This window comes from Desmodus rotundus, chromosome 12 (genome assembly GCF_022682495.2).
Source record: "Desmodus rotundus isolate HL8 chromosome 12, HLdesRot8A.1, whole genome shotgun sequence".
In the NCBI taxonomy this organism is placed as follows: domain Eukaryota; kingdom Metazoa; phylum Chordata; class Mammalia; order Chiroptera; family Phyllostomidae; genus Desmodus; species Desmodus rotundus.
In genome coordinates this window covers 72151112-72168734 of record NC_071398.1, presented here as the reverse complement: position 1 = coordinate 72168734, position 17623 = coordinate 72151112, and the positions used below count along the sequence as shown (strand labels likewise).

General features: G+C 46.8%; 1 pseudogene; it reads right to left on the bottom strand.

Annotated features, from left to right (window-relative positions):
- Positions 1 to 1730: 1730 nt before the first annotated feature.
- On the bottom strand, positions 1731 to 1807 carry LOC112318390 (U4 spliceosomal RNA; annotated as a pseudogene).
- Between the last annotated feature and the right edge of the window lie 15816 nt (positions 1808 to 17623).

Sequence of the window (17623 nt, the reverse complement as noted above, 5' to 3'; positions counted from 1 at the left end):
AGTGAAGGAAATTAGGAGATATGTACGCATGAGGTTTTATTAGGCACATGATAAAATGTGCTTCCTTAAAACATTGTATTATGTTTTCCAAATTGAATGAAGTATAATATATGCACAGGGCAGTAATTCTAACGACTTTGGGATCAGTTCCTGTTCAGTGCCCTGTGGACAGTTGTCAGTTCCACATGTTCACTGGTGACTGTTTCTGTAGGAGCCCGAGAGGCTGATGCACTGACTTTCTTACAAAACCAAATGTGAAGCAGTTGTATGGGGCTTGCAAAGAAGCCACTGCGAAATCTGAAAACATAAGGTGATTTTTGAAGCAACCCACAACCAGTAAATGACTCCGTCATAAACCTCAACAGGTTTATAAACATGGTGTTTCTATTTTGAGAAATGAAATTTTGCAAAAACAACCAGAAAAGCATTTAAAGTCCCAGAAATGGTGAGAATATTTACTTCAGAGGAAGCCAAGAGGAAGCTGGCTTGAACACTTTCCTCCCCTCCGTTCCTGATGGCCCTGCTTGATTACCGCAGTGCGTGTGTGGCCAGCCTAGAAATCAAGAAGTGTGTCCGATTTTTCTTTGTGCATCAAGCATTTATTCTGGACCTCCTATGTCCCAGGCCCCGGCCTCCATGCTGGGGAGATAAATCATATCAGCTGTGATCTCCTTGGTCCACACAGGGCTCTCAAAGTCTCGTTTGTGAACTTTTGTTTTTACTGAACATATTTCTTTTTTTTATTTGTTTCCACTTTCACCGCACCATGCTCCCTCACCCCATCCATGCCCCCCTCACCCCCTCGAGCCCACCCCCTTTGGCTTTGTCCATGTGCTGTTCATACATGTTCCTTGATGCCTCCCCCCCATTATTCCCTGTTATCCCTGTCCCTCCTCCTCTCTGATTACTGTCAGATTGTTCTTTATTTCAATGTCTCTGGCTGTATTTTGCTTGCTTGTTTGTTTTGTTGATTAGGTTCCACTTACAGGTGAGGTCACATGGTATTTGTCTCTCACCTCCTGGCTTATGTCACTTAGCATAATGCTCTCCAGGTCCATCCATGTTGTCACAAAGGGTAGCAGCTCCTTTTTTCTTTCTGCTGCATAGAATTCCATTGTGTAAATGTACCACAGTTTTTTGATCCACTCATTTGCTGATGGGCACTTAGGTTGCTTCCAGTACTTGGCTATTGTAAATTGTGCTGCTATAAACATTGGGGTGCATACGTTCTTCTGAATTGGTATTTCAGGATCCTTTGGGTATAATCCCAAGAGTGGTATTGCTGGGTCAAAAGACAGTTCCATTTTTAGTTTTCTGAGGAAATTCCACACTGTTTTCCATAGTGGCTGCACCAGTCTGCATTCCCAACAACAGCGCACTAGGGTTCTATTTTCTCCACAACCTCTCCAGCACTTGTTGTTTGTTGCTTTGTTTATGATGGCCATTCTCACTGTGTGAAGTGGTATCTCATTGTGGTTTTAATTTGCATGTCTCTGATGGCTAGTGATGCTGAGCATCTTTTCATATCTGTATGTCCTCCTTGGAGAAGTGTCTGTTCAGGGCCTTTGCCCATTTTTTAATTGGATTGTTTGTTTTCCTGGAGTGGAATTGTATGAGTTCTTTATATATTTTGGAGATCAGACCCTTGTCTGAGGTATCATCTACACATATGTTTTCCAATACAGTTGGTTCCCTTTTGATTTTAATGCTATTTTCTTTAGCTGTGCAGAAGCTTTTTATTTTCAATTAGCAATAATCGCGCCTCGGATAAACCTCATTGGCTACGATACTGCCACTGCACAAAGCTAGAAGAAGCTTTTTATTTTGATGAAGTTTCATTTGTTTATTCTTTCCTTTATGTCTCTTACTCTAGGGGACATATTGCTGAAAATATTGCTGCATGGCATATCTGAGATTTTCCTGCCGTTGTTCTCCTCTAGGACTTTTATTTAAGACACAACTTATATTTAAGTCTTTTATCCATCTTGAATTTATTTCTGTGTACGGTGTAAGTTGGTAGTCGAATTTCATTTTTTTGCGTGTAGCTGTCCAGATCTCCCAACACCATTTGTTCATATCAATAGATGCAGAAAAAGCATTTGATAAAGTACAGTAGCCATTTATGATAAAACACTCAGCTAAGTGGGAATAGAGGGAGCATTCATCAACATGATAAAGGCCATATATGAAAAACATACAGCCAACATCATACTCAACAGGCAAAAACTAAAAGCTTTCCCACTAAGATCAGGGACAAGACAAGGGTGTCCACTTTCACCACTTCTATTCAATATAGTATTGGATAGCCACAGAGATCAGACAAGAGAAATAAAAGGCATCCAAGTCGGAAAGGAGGAAGTAAAACTGTCACTGTTTGCAAATGATATGATAGTGTACAAAGAAAACCCTATAGATTCCACCCAAAAACTGCTTGACCTAATAAATGAATTTGGCAAAAAGCAGGGTTCAAAGTCAATATTCAGAAATAAAAGGCATTTTTATGCACAAACAATGAAATATCAGAATCAGAAATCAAGAAAAAAAATCCCATTTGCCATAGCAACAAGAAAAATAAAGTACCTAGGAATAAACCTAACCAAGGAGGTGAAAGGCCTGTACTCAGAGAACTACACAACAGTGAAGAAAGAAATTAAGGAAGACACAAACAAATGGAAGCATGTACCGTGCTCAGGGATTGCAAGTATCAACATCATCAAGATGTCCATACTAGCAAAGCAATCTATAGATGCAATGCAATCCCTATTAAAGGACCAATCACATATTTCACAGATATATAACAAACATTTCAAAAATTTATATGGAACCATAAATGACCCTGAATAGCCACAGCAATTTTGAGGAAGAAGAACAAAGTAGGAGGGATCACAATACCTGATATCAAACTATATTACAAGGCCACTGTAATCAAAACAGTATGGTACTGGCATAAGAACAGACACACTGACCAATGGAACAGAATAGAGAGCCCAGAAATAATCCCAAGTCTTTATGGTCAATTAACATTTGACAAAGGGAGCAGAAGCACAAAATGGAGTAACAATAGCCTCTTGAACTTTTAAAAAAATTTATTTAATCTTTATTGTATTTTTTTTTTGACATTACCATTCAGTCCCCTTATACTCCCTACCCCGGGCAATCACACACTGTTGTCCATATCCATGAGTCCTTTTCCTTTTTGCTCAATCTTTCTTGCACCCTGTGTTCCCAAGGTTCTGTCCTTCCTTCTTGCTGCCATCCAAAGTGACAGCTTTCCTTCATTTTCAGGTGCCCAGTGCTTCTTTTATCAATGATCTCAGATGTTCATCGGGGTGGGAGATGACTGCATGTTGCAACTGCTGCGCCTTGTCTCACTCACCCCGAGCACCTGGTATGCCCATAGTCCCAGCGCTGCCCGTAGAAATCCTTGTCCAGGACCAGCACAAATGCCACCTCCTCCATGCCGCCTTCCCTTATCACCCACGTTGGGAATGACTTGTCCTTCCTTTCTGATCCAATAGTTCTTTGTACCTCATTTTAGCACTGATCTAATACCTGCCTTTGTTATGACTGTTGGGGTCAGTGGGGTCCCCGATAGACTGGGGCGACAGGGTGAGGTTGGACAGCACTCTGTGAGCCCAGGGCCTGTGGCCAGTTCCTCTCTAGCCCTGCAGCCTAACCCTGTGGCATATATACCAAATACAAAAAATAAAAATAAAAAATAAAAAATAAAGCTGGATTGGATTTTCTTTTCCCTCAATTTTAGCTGTCCAGAATTAGCTTGATCAAACTCCTCTGTGGATGGCACTGCCATCCTGGGCCCATGCATTGCTCTTACGTTGTATTTATTTCTATTTTTGGGTCTCCTTTCCTTCCCATGCCCATTCCCTCCCACCCACCCATCCCTCCTCTGCCATAGACACACCTCTTGTTTATTAAAGTGCAACCTCCTAATCTACCCAAACAACTGTAAGGTCATTTACACACTGGTGTGAGCTCAAATGGGACTTGGTCTTGTTTTGGATTGAATTTGCCTTGGACTAAGAGAATGGAGCACTTCATTGGCATTTCAGGCACCAGCAGGCAGCCAGGAAGTGCTTTGGGTGGAGCAGGTGACCCCAGGAATCACAATGGGGAACAGTCAGCGTCTGGGTCTGGACCCGGGGCTTGAGGCTTCCACTCCCTTTCCAGAGTCCCTCAGCCTCAGAGCCTCGCTCCCTCAACCGCTGGGCTCTGTACCCTCTGGTAGACCAGGAGGCCCTAGAAAGTTCTCTCTTCTATCTGTGCTCCTTGACATATGTCCACTGCTGTTTGCCAACACTCATTTCCGTTTCTCCCGCGTCTTCGGGTTTGCAGCCCTGAGGGACCACAGCGTTGGTGAAACGCCCGGCTCCTGGCCTTGGGCGAGGAAACTGCGTGAATGCTGAGACCAGCGGTTCTCAGACGTTTTCGTCTCAAGGCCCCTTCATTCTCTTAAAAACCATCATGGCCCTCAAAGAGCTATTATTTATGTAGGTAGTATCAAAGAGCTATTATTTAAATTTACCATATTAGAAATGAAAACTAAGAACATTGATAAATATTTAATTAATTTAAAAATAGTACTAAAACCTCTACATATTAGCATACCATTAAAAAAACTAACCTCACCAGCTCTCAGAAAGGACCGCTGGAGCCCCCGAGGGTCCTCAGACACCGCTTTGAGAACTGCCTGCCGTCTTAGATCATCCATTTCTCTGTGGCAAAGCCGTTCCCAGTTCTTCCTTAGGGTCGGGGTGTTAAGCAGACTCAGGTTTGAAAAACTTGGGAATCTTTGTGTTGTCGAGGGCCATCCCACCTGTCATCCGGGGAAACACCCCCACGCATTCTAGTGATGCTGCTTATGCTGAAGGCATTGAGGGCTTCCGGGCGCTGGCCATGGTTTGGGGTGGGGGGGGGCGGGGACGGTGCGCGCGGGGGCCGAGGCAGCCTGGAGAAGTGCTGGCGGTTCAGTTGAATACCAGTGGTGGTCTCGGGTCTTTGACCTTGGAGGAAACAACCCAAGGCCATTTAGAGTGGTATCTGGTTAATAACATGGATGGTCAGTTGGGTAACACTACAGTTTGGATTTTTAAAAAGTAACACTGCTTCAAATTTAAGTTGCAGAACTAGTAACTATTCCCCTAATCCTGCGCATATAGTCACGTATGTGCAAAATGACGTTGGTACACGTTGAACAATCAAAGCACCATTTGAACAGCAAAAATTAGAAACAATCTAAATGTCTACTACCGCGGGCGTCCATAGAATAAAATAGTCACAGCTGAAAAAAGAATGAGAAAGTTCTGTGTGTATTAACAATACATTAACTCCGGGGTTTAAAAACTAAGTATTGTAAAGAGCAAGAGGCAGAACAGTATATACAGCCTGCTGTCATCTGTGGGAAAAACACCGTATTGTGTATGCGTCTGCTCATGTATGCATAAGGCAGACGATGAACTGGAAATTGTTGCCCCCAGGGTGGGAACTAGCTGGCTGGGGTAAAGGGCAGAAGAGCATCTTTTCAAGATTATTCTTCTGTACCTTTTAAATTCTGAATTATATGAATGTTACCTAATAAAACAAATACTTTTAGGAGCCTCAAACTACAAACAATTATATCCTCTTCTCCTTCCAAAGTGAAAAATAAAAACAATTCCTAACTCTTATAGTTCCCAAAAGTGTTCTTAGTATTCCTGGAGCAGTAGTGCGATTATTAGAAGAAATGTACAGTGTGTGAGCGGACGTGTGCGAAGGGGACACTAGAAGGACACAATAAGATGTACTTGTGGAAAGCACCAGTTATTTTTGTAATTGTGCCTTTTCTTCTGCTCACTCTTGCCTCACTGCGCAAATAGGGAAACTGAGTCCAGGCAGGCTAAGTGAGTCATCCATGCCATCTGGGCTCTCGTTAGGCAGGGGATTTCCCGACTGCTCCTGCAGATCCCTTTGGGAGGATGTGGCGGTGGGTGGGGGTTTCGGGGAACAGGGGGTGACAGATCCTCTTTTGTTTGGTCTCAAACACACCTCTCTCCTTGCCTCCCACCTGAAGTATGGGCTGAAGGCCGCGGAAGGGTAAAAGGCTTGGGTCTGTACCTTCCTCGCTCTCTGTCCCGGGCCACCCACACACCCAGGCAAGGAACCTCCTCCAGGGTCCTCCAGAACACTGTGGATCTGGTAGACACAACTCCTTTCTCCAAAATTGGCATTACCCAGTTCAACTTTCTCACATTGTGACACAATTTGGTTGGTTCAGAGTGACTGGGCTGATTCAAGTCAACTTCTTTAGAGGTTAAAGATTTGCCAACAATTAGGGATTTGGAAAGTCTGTGGCGAAGGCTCGCTATGATCCGACAGAGGTTGAGAGGGCCCGGTCAGGGTGCTCTAAAGGAGTCTTTGGCATTCATTCATTCACTGACTCACTCGTTCATCAACACACATATTTCAAACCTATTCATGGCACGAGGCACTGTTCTAGGCACTGGGGACGGAGTGATGACCAGGTCAGATAGGCACTGTTCTTGTGGAGCTTGCGTTCTTGTGAAGAGAGCCTGACACGAATCAAGTAAACCGCCCAATGACCGAGGTAAGTTCATATGCTAATAGATCAGAGAGTGATGTGGCCGAGGGGCTGGGGAGCTGACTCTGGATCATGTGCTTGGGGAAGGCCTCTTTGAAGATGCCTTTTTAAAGAGAGGAATGCTATCTCAATGCCTTTTGAGGCTCTCCCCTCCAGTGGTGAGATTCTAACATTCTCCCCATCCAATAGGTTTCGGTGAAGGACTAAAGAGATGGAGGAAAATAGGGGTTCCAGTTTCCTGGGGTCCTGTGTTTGCCAACTGCTGCAAAAACACATCTGAGAAGCTCTGTTTCCAGCTAAAGGGGACCACCTGTCCCAGGAACCTCAGTATCTGGGACAAGAACCTCCTGAGTGGACCTCTAGTCAGAATGAATTGGACCATCTGCAGGTTGCAGGACTCCAGAGCCAGCAATGCCTCCCTGAACAACACCACACTATTGCACTGCTTGGGTAAGACCCCTGAAGGTAGGTAAAGTGGCTATTTTATTAAATCATAGTTTGAGCATTTAGGTCTTAAACAACCCTGTGATGTAGGGATCTGTGCTGTGTCCATCTTATGGATGAAGGAAACAAGGCTCAGAATGATTACCTGATTGTCCTAAGATCACACAGTTAGGAAGAGCCTGAGATTCATGTCACCGGACTCTGAATCTCGGGCTCTTTCAGGATGTCATCCTCCTTGCTTATTCCCCTCACCCAGTAGCCTTCCTCTGCCTTCCCAGGATATGCCCTTGCCTTTCTGCCCCTGGATAGACACCCTCATGCTGTCTGCCCTTCTGGCTGTAAACAGGAGTGCTCTACCCTAGCCAGCATCCCCTAGCTGGTGGCCCAGGGTCCCCTCTCATTGCTCCAGACTTATGCGTGGCACCTCACTCCATGCCACCCTGCTCTCCCAAACATTAAGCCCTGTGTCTTGGTACCTCACCTTGGGTGTCAGTGCTGTGGGCACTGGGATGATCTGGTTTCCAAGTTCCCTTCCTACCCCTTGCCCGGAAGGTGGGCTGGAGCTGTCAAAGAGAAACTTGGTGAGGTCAGCAGACTTACTAAGAAGGGGGACAGGGAAAGAGGCAGGGAGGAAGTGAGCTGTTAGGTGCCTGACACAATTCCATCTGGCCTTAGTGCCCCAGGAGGCTGTAATTCGTGCTGCTCTCACTCCTGAATGCTATTTAACATCAGATTGCCCCAATAATCCCGGATGTATGACATCTGTCCAGAAGGTGTCCAGCCATGTAATATGAAAAATAGAGACATTTGTTGAAGAAGATACAAGAGACAAGAAACATTGTACGTAAGACAATGACACCTCAGTCCCCTTCAAAGTAGGCACCTTGGGACCTCACACAGTTCTCCCAATTGCCATCAGCTGCCCTGTCGTATTTTCCTGAATCTCATTGACAGTCTGAAATCTCTTCCCTTTCAAAGGTGATTTTAGTTTTGGGAAAAGCTACAAGTTGCAGGGCTCCAAATCTGGGTTGTAGAGGGAGGGGCTTAGTCACCTGGGTGATTTGATGTTTCACCAAAAAAACTCTGCGTGAGATGCGATGCATTAGTGGGCGTATTGTCGTGATGGAGCAGCTGACCACCAGTTGCCCATAGCCGCAACCTTCCTAATCATCTGAATAGTTTCCGCAGAGGAATGGCCAAGCTTAACGCAAAATTTGATGCAGATTCATTGCTCTACTCACTGAGTCATTTCGAATGTGACAGGCCACCCAGTACACACGCTCACTCAACAGTGTCTACCACCCCCATTGACTAGCACAGTGACGTCACCACTGTTCACACAGGAGCATTCCAATCCACTCTCCTTGGCTGCCAGGTTACATCGATGTTAAGCAAACCATTCTCATTATATTAGCAATGGTTGGACTTTTTTCAGACAGACCTTGTATCCTTCGACCTCACCTTGGCGGCAATCTTTGCTTTTGGGTGTCTGAGTAGCCAGCTCCCCGAGACATGTGTTTGGAGAGGCGCTGCCTGCAAGTGGGGGTTGAATCATGCAGCTCGACTTCATGGGGGAGGAAATAGGAAGAGACCTGATTGCAAGGAAAGGGAGCTTTGGGGGTGTAGTTGAAAACATAGACTCAAGTCCTGGATCCAGCATTTACCTGGGACACCTGTGTTACCCTGAGTTTCCTCATCTGTACAGCAGGAGAGTTTGGCTAGATATGTTTTAAGATTCCTTCTAACTCTAAAAATCCAGGGATAGGCATGGCTGGAGAGGGGTCGGGCTAGGGGTCTCCACTCCTTGAAGCAGGAGAAGTTTTTTCAGAGTGTGAATAATAGACGTCCCACCTCCTCCCCAGAGCACGGACAGGCTCTCACACCTGCCACTTCCTTCTAGTTCCAGCCCAACTAACTGATGTCCTGACCCCTTCCCCGCTCCTCACATGCCCTTCCCAGGGTACCAAACAGCAGCAGCATCCTGGTTTTCCTTTTTCTGGACATCCTGTTATAGAAGGTAACCTTTAACCCTTTGTGAGAATGGTAGAACTCGAGAGCAAAATGATCACACAAAAACAGCCCAGTGTCACGCGCATAAACGTACAATTTTAAGTCAGAGAGAGGTGGTTTCAAGCCTGAACTCTGTCACTTTCTACCTCCACCATCCTGAGCTGGTTTCTTTGCTGTAAGATGGGAATAATAATTGTTCTTATCTCACTGCCTATTTGTGAAGATTAAATGAGATAATAAATGTGCCTGGCATATATTAAATCAGCAATGAAGACCCATGGAGGTCCTGGAGAGCTCATTTGCGTGTGTGTTGGCTTAGTCAGTCTGGGCTGCTGTAACAAATCGCTGTAAAGTGGGCGGCTTATAAACGACAGAAATTTACTTCTCACAGTTCTGGATGCTGGTAAGTTCAAGGTTAAGGCACTGGTGCATTCAGCGTCTGGTGAGAGCCCACTTCCTGGTTCGTAGACCACAGCCGTCTTCTGTTTCCTTACGGGTGGCAGGCAGGGAGGGGGCTCTCCGGGGTCTCTTTTGTAAGGATGCTAATCTGTTCATGAGGGCTCCACTCTCATGACTTAATCAGCTCCCAAAGGCCCCACCTCCTAAAGCCATCACATTGGGGGTTAGGTTTTAACATACGGATTTTGGCAGGGCACAAACATTCATATATAGCCTGTGTGTAAAAATTACCCTCAAATCTCCTTTGCTTTTCTCCTTTCTACAGGGAACATCACCACCCTGACGCCGGGGACTACACCTGAAGAACTTAACAGGTGGATGAGGGAAAGGCTAGAACTATAGAGGAATAGTGAGGATTTTGGAGAGGGGGTCTTCTTGGGCCAAATGTGGAGATTGGTGTGAATGGGACCATGGCCATGGAGACTGAGGCAGAGAAGTGAGGCTCAAGATGGAGGCAGGAGATGGAAGCCCAGAGCTGGGAGAATTTCTACAGCAGCGGGGGCCACGGGGTGATTTTGTGGGTGGTCACCACCAAGGCTAGGCACGGCAGCTGGGTGGGAGTCCTCAGTTCTCTTATTTGCTCTCCTCAGCTTCAGCACAGCAGCCACAGCTATTTCTGGCTCCATTGGTGTCGTGGCCATCATCTTGCTCCTAGTGGGTCTCTTGTCCATGACCCTGAAGAAATGGAGGCACGAGAGTGAGTTAAACAAGTTGGCCCTGGAACTGAAAATGTAGAAAGGGGAGAAACTGGGGGTGGCAATGGGGGTGTCTTTTCTTGGGGGAAGCTTTGGGAAAGGGGAAGTGTGGGTAAGCTACGGGGTCTGTTCCCTGGGGTTGCCATGGATTCTGGATGGAGCAATAAGATTTATTTATGACACAAGTTCCTTATGGTGGAAGCCATATATAAGTACTCTGCATATACACTTGTTTATAGTATGCATCAGCTAAAAGAAATATTGATGTCAAATAATCTCATCTAAATAACAACCAAAATTACGAAGTGTACTAATACTCTCCCTGTCTCTTCCTGGGCATTTAGCTCAGCCTCAGAGATACGATGGATTGAACATGGTGGATTTTGAATTTCAAAGTTTAGCCCTAAGTTCAGCAATCAATCAAGTAAAGATGGTTGCTGCCCCAGCTCAGGCTGACTCTGAGTTTATTAACTTTTCTAGGACTTTTTAAGAAACAACTGAGGCATCGGACCAACTTTCTCCACAAATCCTCGGTAAGGAAAGAGTTGAGTTATGCCTGGAGGGGCTCCCAGTCACCTCCACCATGACTTCATGCTCTTTCCTAGACAGACCCCATACAGGTGTGGTGGGCTGAGGCAGAGAACAACTCCAAAAGGAATGTTTTTGAAAATCGGGGAGGATCTGGGGCTTGTTCAGCAAGAACCCAATAGTCCGCTTGCTGTCGGTAGAGAGCCCAGTAGAGGGCATTGTCTCTGGTCTTTGGCGCCCGGCCTTCTGACTCTAATGGAGGTCCTGTCTCTACAGGAGCCTTCCTGCCATGTTGATGCCATATATTCCAACGTGATCAACCTGGCCCCCTGGAAAGAGGATGACTTTGCTGTCTACGCCAACATGCCCCCTTTTGATCACCCCAGGAGGACATCACCACACCAAGTGGAATACGCCTCCATTGTATTCTACTGAGGGCCAGCTGATGAGATGCTCCAGTGTGGAGAGTCAGACCTGTGCCCGGCTGGATCCTGATACAGCTTTGGCTTTAGATGTGTATGTGTGTGTGTGTATGTTTTAAAAAGTATATAAAGCATATTCTGATAAAGGTAAATGTGTATTTCTTTTTATTTATTGGAAGCAAAGTACAATCTAAGGGAAAGGAGTGACAAGGGACATGCACCGCCCAACTCCCCATCGCCCCAGATTCCGGAGACAGACTGGCCCGCAAAGGAGCCCTTTCTAGCTCTCGCCTCCCCGAGGCTGGGGCTGAGGAAGGAGTTCATATTTAGGGCACAGCTGCTGGATTTTGCCTCTCCTGTTCTGTCCTGTCAGGAATTAATACCCTGCAAGGGTTAATGATGAGTCGCGTTCATGTCTGTGGAGATGTGAATGGCTGACTACCTTGGATGTCTGGACAATATACCAAGGGTGGAGCGGGGTGCTGCTTACTGAGGGAGTGAGACTTGATGAGCTCCCACAAAAGATGAGCTCCCACCTGGGAAAGGAGCTGGGGAAGGAGCACCTAGTGGGAAGTGGGCTGCATATCACCACTGACTGGGGACAGCTCCCGTGGGGACCTTGGAAGACGTCTTATTCCTTCTTCCCTTCATTTAAAAACATTTATTAAACACCACATGATCTAGACTCTGGGACTATAACGGTGAACCCAACAGGCAAATCCTTGTCCTCAGGGGAGGGGCAGACAGGAAATAAACAAACAAACAGGCACATAATCAGACAGCCATATGGTGGCATGTGCCATAGAGAAAATAAAACGAGTTCTAGAAGGTAGGGCCCACCAGGTGGGAGCAAGTTGCTATGAGATGGTCAGGGAAGGCCTCACTGACATTTGACCTATAGGAAATGAGAAAGTGAGACCTGAGGATAAATGAGGAAGAGTGTTCAGGAAAAAGGAACAGCAAGTGCAAAGGCCCAGAGGTGGAGTGAGCCTTACATGGTCCAAGAACAGCGAGGAGATGAGTGTGTCTGGAGTGGAGGGGCAGCATAGAGAAATGAGATCTAGGCAGCAAGTCAGCTCCAGAGCTTGGGAATCAGTGACCCAGGGCAGCATTTCCCACAGCATCGTCCATGGAACGCTAGTGCCGAGCGCCCAGTCCTTTGGGGATTCTGCCTCTGCCTGAGGCACCCTCCACACACTCCCGCTGTTCTTACCTGTTGACCCGCAGATTCCCTCTCACTCACTGAAGCCAGATTCCTGGTCTCCACCCTAATCCTGTCATCATCCAGGCGATTTCAGTGGCAACGTAGACTGACAGTCCTCCCTCCCTCGGGACTCATGTTCCCAAAGTGTATTCTTCTAGTTATGGGAGATATTAATGGGGATTGGGGTGAAGAGTAGATGATATCTATGACCAGATGAGTTTGGGAAATAAAGAACAAGCAAAGAGTAATGGAAAAAAAAAAAAAAAGAACCTTTCACTTAAAACCAAAGCTGACAGAAGCCACTACCAATAAGAAAACATACCCTATAGCTCCCTCCACTTACAGGAGCTGGTGAGGGGAGGGAAATGTGCGAAGGGCACACGACCGTTTCCCAGCCTCTGCCACCTTTTCCATGGTGCTGAACAGCACATCCCAACACAGAGAGCCCTTTGTGTTAGCGGAAATGCGTGGCGACCGTGTGCCTTGGTCTGCTGGGGACTTTCCTGGCGCGCATCTGTTATGCCAGCAAAATTACTACTAGGTCCCCTTTCACTCTTGCAAGCCTCATAGTTTGAATCATAAGTTATGTGGTCACCTGTTAACAAGGCTTTGAAAGTGCAAAAGTAGGTCCAAGAGATCAAGTAAGGATGGGAAAGTGAAGCTGTTTTGTACAATAATAGCGGGGGAGGAAGTTGGGTGGGGGAGGAGGAGGCTGGAAGAATCCGAGTTAGGAAGTCACCAGAGGAAAGGGGTTTAAATTCACACAGGAGACTTCCACTGCTCCAAACCTCAGTAATGCCGGGGCAGGTATTTAGGGAAAGGGGAAATCCTGCAAAGGGGACTGAAATCCGCATCTCGGTCAGCAGACAGCAGAAGAAGGGGGAAGTGGTAAGAGGTGCGCTATGAGTGAGCTGGACAATCCAGGGCGAGGCTGAACTCAGAACCAGAAGTGACTACAAGAGCACAGGCCCTCTGGAAATTCTCGGAAACTCCAGGGAGGGCGCCAGAGTTTCCAAATAACCTATAATCGGGAGATTGAGCCAATTGCGTTTCAATCTTTGGAGTGTGTGTGTGTGTGTGTGTGTGTGTTTCAGTCTTAACGGACAGGTTGACTTTAGCATAAATCTGGGTTGTAAAATTTAAACACGTTCCTTTACTGCAAGAGTTCTCAGAGCCTTGAATATGTAATGCACTTTGGGGAAAGACATGTGTTCTTCAAACTCTCTCTTCTCCACAGAACATCTCATAGGACAGGGAGCATTCCTTGTAACACCCAATGGGAGCAGCTTGTTTAAGGGGCACCTGCCCAGGCAGCACTGCCCCAGGGGGCCTCAGCCGCCAGGCTAACTCTGCTTCTCCCCACGGAGGGTACAGAGTGGCCATTAGACTTCCACGTGGTCAAATGGGGTGGCTGGGATCAGCCTAAAGCCAGGACACCCCCACTACTGGCCTTGATATGTGAGTTGAAAAGCAGCCCCGAATTCTTAGGGAGGCAGCAAAAGACATCTCTGTAGGGCAGCAGCTCTCAACTGGGAGCAATTTTACTCCCCCTCTCGGGGGACAGTTGCAAATATCTGGAGACACCTTTGATTGCCACAGCAGGGCAGAGCTACTGGCCTCTAGTGGGTGGAGGCCAGAGATGCAGTTACATATCCTGCAGTGCACCGAACAACGGCCCGCCCCCCATTAGAAACCCCGCATACAATGTCAAAGTGTTGCTGTTGAGAAACCGCGCCCCAGGGCCTTCCTGGAGCTCCTGGGAGCCTGTCCTGGTGCTGGCTCCTATAGGTATCTCAAAGATGTTGCCCAGGCTCTCTGTGCCCAAGCTTGGGACCCATGGTGACTCCAACAACAGGAAAATGAGCACTACCTAATTATTAAGAAATCTCAGCCACTAGAAGAATGGATGACCAACCATCCTGATTTGCCTGAGACTGTCCCGGTCACCACTGAGAGTTCCAGGTTCCAGGAAACCCCTCGGGTCCGGGCTACTGGCCTCTGGGACTCTCCAATACTGAATTAGCTTTTGTGGTTTTGGAGCAAGGAACTGCCTTCTCAGTGAAGATGGGAGAATTCTGGACATTTCCAGCTAAAGCCTAGCGGAAGGTGAGTTGTAGGCTGCAGAGAGGCCCATGTCCTGGGCACTAGGACAGATTCCTGCAGCTCATCCTCAAAAGAAGCTGTTCACACCCCTAGCAGGGGCGGTGGGGGGAGCGGGTAGCTGTCTTCCTCTCCTTGCCAGCCACCTGCCCCCACGGCTCCACTTGCATCATACCCGGTGCATTTTGCTGAAGGAGGGAATGGGTGCTACTCTTTTGGAAGATTCTTGGGAAATTCTGTTCGTTGGGCTGGGGAGTTTCTCAACGTTTGGCCATATGGCAGTTATTTCTCCTGGGAAAACATAATTCTGCAAGGCTCTGAACATCCCCAAAGAAAACGTATGTGTTTCAACAAAGGCAGGAATTTGGAACATGCAACGTTTTGCAAAGTCCTGAGAGAAATCTCTGTGTAACTGGAAATGAGGTTCACTTCCTGTCTTACTGTCTCTATCGGAAGGTAGAAAAAGCTAGCTGCTCCGTGCCCAGCAGGAAGGAGTGCTTTTTCGCTGACATTATTTAGCATTACTGGCCCACGGTGATACTAAAAAGCAGAGGGTCTTTATCTGGGTCTATTATTTTAAATCCTCTGCAGACAATGCACCCCTGCGAGGCCTGCTTCCAGGATGCATGGCTCCCACTGCCGCCTGCCCTCCCCCTTCTCCGCGCTCCAGTCAGTTGTCAGTCTTGGCCCTTGACTTACAGCGTAAAACCTCTGTCAAATTAACGAATGCCCCTGAGGCCAGGTTTTCTCACCAGTGAAATGAAAATATGATCACAACCTCGCAGGTAGGTGTTGTCCAATGAAGTTATACCAAAGTATTCTGCACACTACACTATAGAAAATGTAAAGAATCCTTATCACTGATGGCGTCAGTGATAAGGAACTATTTCTCCCTGATTAATTGGAGGGACTGGATCGGCAGGACTATTTTGCCCTCGTTAGAAGAAAATGGCCATTATCAGTTACCACCATTTTTTGAGGACCTGCTTCAAGTATCATTTGGCAACAGTGTTGGCCCCTAGTTTTTCACTTCCTTAGGAACCGATGATCCAGGTGGGGCGTGGAAACAGAAGCAGAACAGTGGAGGGAAATTTGTGTGCCACGTAGGCTGGCCCCCATGGAGGAGAGGACACACTCAGTGTGCTAAGGTCCCAACTTACAGAAATGATGAGTTTGGAGGGGTGGACCTTGTCCCCAAAGGATTCTCGTTTTTATAGGAGGTTGCATTCCGGCCTTTGTAAAAGTAGTTTACTCCCTTAATATACTCTGCAAATGTGTTTCTGGGCATGGATGTTAAAAACTCGGTTTACTGTATTCACTGATGTCTCCTGGATACACTCCAGCTAGGGCAATCTCGACTAGGCAAGCAAAGTGTAGAAACAGCCAGAAGGGCCAACGAGTTACACGGATGTTCCTTGAGGCTTAATATCTGCCTCTTTGTCATGTCCCTGGGGTCCCCTTGGCAGGCTCTACCTGTCGCTCTGATCCTGGAGCACCTCGGGGCTCTTGCCTGGCTCTTTCCCTCCGACTTCACTCCCAAAGGCTTCAGCAGCATCTGCTTGCTGCTGCCTTTGAGGTCCACACCCTCCCACTGCTGACAGACACGTGCATCTACCTGCTTCCTGGGCTGTGCCTTTTGTGTGTATAATAATGACACTAACGATGATAATGACACACTGTGCCATCTTTACAACGTGTAAACACTTATATAGTCTTTACACGCATATTGTGAGCAGCTCACATATGTTAACTCATATAATCCTCACAAAAGCCCTTGAGAAAGCCATTATTAACTTCATCTCCAAGAAGCTCAGTCATAAAGAGGTTAGGTAACAGCGACAAGACGGCAGAACCCGTCTGGCTTCACTGTCTCGGTCCTTAACCACTGGGTGCCCTGGCCCCTGTGCTCTCTCACTCACACATTGGGAACAGAAGGCGCCCTGCTGCCCCTTCAGGACTCCCCATCTCACTCGGTCACCCACTTGCCCAGCTACAAATCTATGAGTCACCTTGGAGTTCTCTGCCACTCCAAGCAGCAGTTCAATCACCAAATCCTATTACTTCTACCTCCTACACATTTTAAAAATCTGTTTAATTGCCTCTTTCTCTTCTCCAACCTATTCTCCACATTACAAACTCTGGTCTTGTCTCCTTTTAATCGATCGATGCACCATCGATGGGTTCTTGTTGTCCATTGGATAAATTCAAATTTCTTAACAAGCCTACAAGACCTTCTTTGATCCTGCCCACACCTACCTCTCCAGCCTGTCACTCCCTGCCTCCCCCTCCCCCTTCCCCTTTCCCTTGGCTGGTTCTCAGTGTTTCAAAGGCACAGGGCTCTTTCTACCCACACTGAGCCTCCACTCGTGCCCTTTCCGCTGCCTGTTGCCTCCCTAGGTCAGGGACGAGGCCTTCTCCGGCCAAAGACTGTGACCAGCCCCTGTGCCGCATGTTCCCTGGCTGCCTTTCTCTTTCCACAATGGAGCATTTATCACACCTTTGTGTCATTTCCCATCTGAAGTCCATGATCCCAACTGTGTGAGGATAGCGGCCGTGTCTGTCTCTTCACCTCTGTATCCCAAGTGCTCAGCAAGGTGCATCGCAGACCATCAAGAAATAACTGTAGAATGAATGAATGAATGAATGAATGAATGAGTGGCAGAACCATTTGGAGGGAATAGCATAGTGGCCATAGTGGCAAAACCCTCAATATCTTATGAATACTTTTTAAATATCAATTTAATTGAGATAGAATTCACATAACATACAATTCACTCATTCAGTATAAAATTCCATGTTTTTTAGTATATTCACACAGGTGTGCCGCTGTCACCACATTCGATTTTAGAACATTTCCATTTCCCCAGAAGAAACCCTGCAGTCATTCTTCATTTCTCCCTCTGTTATTTTGTAAAGATAACAAACCTAACAACGGTGGACTGTTTCATAGTTAACAGAGTACTTCCTGTGTGCTCACTGATTCATAAACAATTCTGTGGGGTGGGCATCTTAATGCGCCTGTCACTGAGCTTAAACTTCAGTGTGTAGAGTGAAGTCTTTAATCAATAAAGAATTTAATCTGCCCTGACTGGTGTGACTCAGTGGGTTGGGCATCATCCACAAAGCGAAGGGTGGCTGGTTTCATTCCCGGTCAGGGCACCTGCCT